General features: G+C 45.9%; 1 long non-coding RNA gene across 1 annotated transcript; it reads left to right on the top strand.

Annotated features, from left to right (window-relative positions):
- Nucleotides 1-683: 683 nt before the first annotated feature.
- On the top strand, nt 684-5,572 carry LOC144726295 (uncharacterized). Its single transcript, XR_013587262.1, has 3 exons — nt 684-1,067; nt 3,191-4,575; nt 4,768-5,572. It is a non-coding gene; the product is annotated as an uncharacterized LOC144726295 (long non-coding RNA).
- The last annotated feature ends 1,331 nt before the right edge of the window (nt 5,573-6,903 follow it).

Below are 6,903 nucleotides of genomic sequence, written 5' to 3'. Positions count from 1 at the left end.
TCTGATCTGCAAAACAATTTGGCTCGGGAGGCATCAATGAAGCCTGGTTTTCTTTTCCGCGCCAAAGCCTCCTTTAGTGGTACTATACAAAGCCCACGTTTTGCGAGGGGGAAAACCCAAATAAATACCTCTACAGTAAGATGCCTGTCTCCCCATACGGTTTACCCGTATTCTTGCACAGGGAAATTGAGTTTTCAGGTTTATACGGCGTACAGCCATTTCAATAACGGGCATTTGTTTTGCCTATTTGTGTTTCTATTTGCATCTCCCTCGTGATGGGACTGCAGGATGAACGTTGATATTTATAAGGGTACGGGGTGATCAATACGCTCTGAATTGATATGTAATAAGCTAAGCACTGATAAGGGGTTGACAGGTATGCAGTCATAAATACCAAAGGCTTTTATATTCTTGTTTCTTTCGGTGCAGTCACGTAGAAGGGAAACAATAAAATAAAAAATATTGTTTTATATTTGTCAATATAACATTTTTATTATTTTATTGTTCCCCTTCTACGTGACTTTACCGAAAGAAACCAAAATATGAAATCCCTGCAGTCACGAAAGCTTTTAATCAAATACCAAAGCCGTTTATTTACACGAATCCCAAGAAATTAGCGATGACGTCATGTCACCCCTTCAATAAATGACGTCATGTCACACCTATTCAAAAAATGACGTCACGCTCAGGAGCTTCGGCCCCCAAATGACGCGCGTGGACAGTGGCGGAACAGTGCGAATTTGAATAAAGGCAACGCCGTCTCTGACCAAATTAGCGATTTACCTCGTCAACCAGCCGCTTCGTGAACCATGGCCTCGAGTCAGGGAGGCTCGCTGCCTCCCGGTGGCGGTGGCCAGGGCTTCGCGGGCCCTGGGACGTTAGGGGTACTGGGGGGCCCGAGCGGTGTAGGGGGGGTAGTCGGAGGGGGGGCCGGGATCGGTGTCTCCGCCGGGGTCCCCGGGCCGCGCGAGGTGAACATGGCCTCGCTGTGCCGCATCGGGCAGGAGACGGTGCAGGACATCGTGACGAGGACCACGGAGATCTTCCAGATACTGCGCTACATGCAGGTGAGCGATGGCTTCGAAGGCCACACACGTGTGGTTGATTGTTGATCAGCATGGGGTGGAAAAAGAACAATTTTTCCAGCGGCAGGCATCGGGTTTTTTCTTGAATACAATTAAACCCGATTTCGGGGAATTAAAACCTGGTTTAATGAATACGAAACTCTGCAAGGCTTAGGCTGCTTCCTCGTCGGTGCTGCTATCGTACTCGGGGGGCCGTCGGGCACGGGGTAGCAGAGGTGTGGACTCGAGTCATGTGACTTGGACTCGAGTCAGACTCGAGTCATGAATTTGATGACTTCAGACTCGACTCGACAAAATGTACAAAGACTTGCAACTCGACTTGGACTTTAACATCAATGACTCGTGACTTCACTTGGACTTGCGCCTTTTGACTCGAGAAGACTTGCTACTTCCCATGAAAACTGGGGGAAAAAATGTTCACACGGCCGCGCCGCTCTCAGTTTATCTGCATCTGTGAAAGAAATGTGCATCACCTGTATGCATGCAGAGAGCACGCGCGCTGCCTGCACGACATCCAATCACTGTAGTCCCACGTTGTTTTGATTGGACAGCATCTAAGCAGGCACATTGCAAGACAACCAATGAAGCGCAACAAGCAACAACGCGCCAGTTGGCAAAATGATACCGAAGATAGTTTCGTTTGGCTATAAAAATTACGATGTAGTCGACAAAAAACGAGTTGCAATTTGCAAAACATGCGGGTCGAAGATTACAGACGGTGCTGCCACAACGTCTAACTTTGTTCGACACCTGAAGTTGCACAAAGAAAGGTAAGTTTTGAACGAATGCTAAGCACCTTATCGGATGTACCGTAACTTACTAGCTGCTGCATATTTACTGTATCAACGAGACATTAAATGCACGTCTCCCTTGCTGGTTAATGCTTACAAAAATAGGGATTTTTGAACCCCGATTATATGAGGTACATGAGTGTAACACACTCAGATGGAAAACCTCTTCAACATCATGTCAACGTCCGTTTTAAAGTATCATTTCTACCTTGCTGCTAGACGGATAAACACAAATGTATATCTCAGTCTCTCCAACACACATGAGACAAAAACAGGCCTTCCAGTTTTACTCTTTCAATCGTTCAGTTTCAGAGTGGCTGGTGTGCTGCCTCATTGAGGTCGTTTATGTAATTTTGGTTAATCACAACTAAGCTGAACTGTCGCTGAAGACATAAACTATCACAATTAAACAATGAATGAGGCAGCAGTAGACCTGCAATTGCTGTGTGATGCAGCAAGGCACCATGGAATCTGGTGTGCAGGAGAGAGTGAACTATAAAGCAGGGGTTCCCAAACTTTACCATGACAAGGCCCCCCATATACCAGTAGATTCCAGCCAAGGCCCCCCCTGACATGGGCCGTGCCACACTCTTTTTTCTGTGCACCTCCTTTCACAACTCGATGGAGTTGGTGCATCCCTAAACCCATCCAAGTACAACAGGAAACATAGTAAGACATATACACTGTAAAGAGGAAAATGATGACACAGTCACAGAAGATCCACCATTAGCCTTCCCTTTTCATATCATGCCCAAACAGCAGGCAGCGCATGGACATAGCGTGCTACCGTAGTCTAGGTCTGTGAGGCAGCGCACCACTGGGATATATACAGTATATAATAAAATAATAACGATTATAGTAGTAATGTTCAGAGATGCAATAAATTATTATAGTGCAGTTCTTAACTAATGGGGATATTGTTTAGCTTATTTTTGGTTTAATTTGGTTTATTTTACTTATTTAATTTATTCAATTATTTTGTTTTGCTATACTTTTCATGCCAACTTGCCATGGCCCCCCTAGCACCCCCTCGCGGCACCCAGGGGTCCCCGTCCCCACTTTGAAAACCACTGCTATAAAGCATATGACTTCAGTTTCTCGAGGGAAAGGGCTTTCTTATGACTTTTGAAGCAGTGAAAATATTCTTAATATTGCATACACTGAAACTGAAATGTATTATCGTATACCGTAGTGTACAATAGACAATGAATATTAACACAACAACATTGATATGAGTAAAGAGTAGTTTCAAATACAACATGTGTGGCTATAAGGGATTTTCTGACATCTGTTTCATATTCTTTTCTGTTACAGGTATGAAGAATACCAGATGAACAAAAGCATCGTAGATGAACCACAACAGCCTTCAATCTCACAATTCCTGGACACTCGTGTAGGGCGTTACAGCATGAGCCACCCACAGCAGAAGGCCATCTCCAATGCGATACTGTCTGACTTGATTATTGATTGCACTTTTCTTCTATCTATTGTGGAAAATAAGAGCTTTCGTCACTTTCTGGCTGTGCTGGACAGCAAGTATACCCCAGTCTCGCCGAACGCTGACCACAAAAACAGAGAGCCTTGCTGAGGAGAGACGTTCAAAGTTAAAAACTCAATTGAGCCTACACTGACCATGTTTCAGTCACTGTGGACATTTGGTCTGATCGAAAGATGAGGGGATTCCTTGGTGTCACTGTGCACTGGATGGAGAGAGATGCAGAGAGGGTACAGCTAAAGACAAATCTCTTGGCCTGCAACCGCTTCAAAGGCTCTCACACAGCGGAGCGCATCTGTGACCAATTTGAGGCAATATGTGATGAATACAACATCAAAGCTAAATTGGACTATATCATTAGTGACAATGCTGCTAACATGCGCAAGGCATTTACGGTCTGCTTCCCCAGCGAACAGGAGGAAGATGATGATGCTGGAGATAATCTTGATGATCCTGAGCTATGGCATGACTTAACCCTAGAAGACCAGCAAACCGTCGATGCTGCTATGGCAAAGAAACAGCGCCTGCAGTGTTTTGCACACACATTGCAGCTGGTGGTGGGAGACGGTTTGAAAGAAACAAAAGCGGCATGTCCTTCTCTCTCCAAGTTATCAAAACTTAGCTCCCTGCTCCACACAAGCACAACGTTTAAAGACATATTCGATGGTGAATTTGGGGAGCACAGAGGCATCCCTGCTGCAGTGAGCACGAGGTGGAATTCTACACTGCGGCAGGTGAAAGCAGTCCTTCATTGTGATCAGCAAAAGCTCTGCGCAGTTCTTGAGAAGGCCGGGCATAAAGAACTGTCATTCACACTACGAGAGTGGAATCTGCTGAAGGAGTTGGTGGACATCTTGAAACCGTTCGGAGAAGCAACTGATTTGACACGGGGAGAAAGTCATTACAATCAGTGCAATAGTTCCATCCGTCTTGTCCCTCAATCACCATCTTGAGAAGCTGAAGCCTCAAGTTTGTTTCCTGAGCGGCCTGGTCAGAGGTCTGCAGGCATCCCTGGAAAAAAGATTTCTTGGGATCTTCATTAATGTGAAAATGGCCCAGTCTCAAGAAGGGATCACTGCCCCCTTTTCAGACACAGTCTACCTGAAAGCAGCTGCCTTGGATCCAGCCTTTTGTCTGCTGTGGATTGAGCCCCATGTGCTGGTCAACCGTGACATCAAGGCAGAGGTGGCACAACGAGTTAAAGGTAAATCTTATTGACTTGCAATGCAACTTAAATGCAACGTAAAATAATTTGATCTTAATCTGATCTAGGATCTAATGTGATATTAATCTGACTTTAACAATAATAACAATTTTCAGTCTTGCACAGTATCATCAACATCAGTAATGGTAATAAGAGCTCTTTTGTTTCTGCTGTTGTGACACGTTTTTTTAGAATTGATCCTGAAAGATGCTGCAGAGACGGAGCAACCTGTGCCTGTGCCGGTGCCTGCTGAAGAAGAACTAGAGGACATGGAAGGAGAAGGGCTGTTTGCTGCATACCATAAGAGGCAGAAAAGGGATGTTGGGACCCCACCAGCAGTACAGCTAAGTCACTACATTGACATGGCAGAAGGACAGAATGCCCTTTTGTTCTGGGCACTGAACAGTAAGACTCTTCCTTCACTCTTTCAAGTAGCCATCCGAGTCTTGGCAGTGCCTGCTTCTAGTGCTCCAGTGGAGCGAGTTTTCAGCCATGGTGGCATCATTCTGCGTCCCCATCGTGCACAAATGACTGACAGACTTTTGGCCAATTTGATCTTTTGCAAATGCAATGCAGTGTAGGGGCCTCCCTCCACCTGTCCACAGCACGCATGCGCACACACACTCACTCTCTGCTCATCACCTGTCCACACAGCTCTCTCTCTCTCATACACACCAGTCTCTATGGAGGCATTCCAATTATATTATCAGGTTGGTCCAGTTTTTCAGAAGTGATAATTTTGAGGAGTGAGGATTTTATTGATGACATGTTTAAAAAAGTTTAGGCTAAAAGAACCCATGTCTATTTGAAAGTTAAACTGTTTTGCAATATGAGGTCAATGCAATACAGGACTGAAGCTGCTGTGCATTGTTCTAGTGCAATATGCTGTTGAAATAAGGGCATTTTTTGTGAAAATTAAATTTTCTGTTTTTTACTGTGTTTGATGAATGTCATTGTATAAAAAGAGGTTTAAATAAATACAAATCTTACAGACATACATGATTTGTATAAATTTTATTTCTGTGGTAAGAGGACTTGAAATGACTCGAAACTAAAATGGTAGGACTTTGGACTCGACTTGACTTGCAGGCTTTGACTTCTGACTCGACTTGGGACTTGCCTCATCTTTGACTCGACTTGACTCGGGACTCGAGAGCAAAGACTTGAGACTTACTTGTGACTTGCATAACAATGACTTTGTCCCACCTCTGCGGGGTAGTCGTAGATTGCGGGCAGGTTGGTCGTGATGAACACGAGCTTCTCATCCACAATCGTGGGCGCCAGTGAGTTCCTTAGCTTGGAATGGATGAAGCTCATCGTTGAGAAGTGCGGTTCTGCAATTAGAACCAATTAAACCGGATTTCTCACAATCTCAGATGATCGGGCTTAATATAAAAAGACAATTAAACCCGATTGTGCCACCCTTGGGGTTGATGAGGCTTCACCGCGCGGGGTCAACGCACAGTTCGCTAACCACTGCGCCACCGCTCCACCCAGAGATATTATTAATAATATAAATATTGGAGCGTTGTGTCGATCGTCTGCTGGGATGACGGCCCACCACATGTGGTGTTTTAGTCGTAGGGGGTGGTTGACCATTCTCAATGGTCAGTGCGAGTTGGCGAAGGCACGGTTGCAAGTGCTTGGAACTCTAAAGAGAGTGACCAGCCAACAGAGCCCTCTCATGATCGTACAGCAGACACACTCTGAATACGTTTATCGAATGAAGCAAGATTATACGAACTTTGCCTGCAGTGACACACGTATTGTTCGCAGGCTGTATCCAAGCCCTAATCCTTTATATGTGGCCTGGGGTCTTGTCAAATCTAGCCACCGGGAAATATCCATCCTGCTGGCCGTAAGTTCCACACTCCGGAATAAATAGTCCAGATGAACATGGTATGTTTGTAGTAGTACACGCCTCACCATCTGTCCCGGTGTGTCTCGCTCCATCCCTGCCTGACCACCAACCACCCCCTCGAGACCCGAACCCGCCGACCCGAGTTCGATTTCGCGACCACAAACACCAGCGACGATTATCGGAAGCGGTGCTGGGCCTCCCCTAGGTTGGCTCAGCCTCAAAATTAATGCCTCTGGTGTAATGTTGTAAAACATCGCCACTTGGGAGACAAAGGCGACCGGTCGCGTTGCTCGGCCACCCATCCCCCGCGTGTACCTTGCCTGCCTTTCATAGGTGTCACATTCACGAACAGCACTTGCCTCTACACTCGTTAAAGTCTATCCGGCGTTGAAGGTGGTGGGATGGGGGGGGGGGGATGACCTCTGTCTCTAGGATTTGTGCAGCTCCCCAACGGCGGCTCGTACTTG

The sequence above is a fragment of the Lampetra planeri genome, chromosome 23, assembly GCF_965212315.1.
Source record: "Lampetra planeri chromosome 23, kcLamPlan1.2.h2, whole genome shotgun sequence".
Lineage (NCBI taxonomy): Eukaryota > Metazoa > Chordata > Hyperoartia > Petromyzontiformes > Petromyzontidae > Lampetra > Lampetra planeri.
This window is presented reverse-complemented; position numbering and strand designations above follow the sequence as displayed.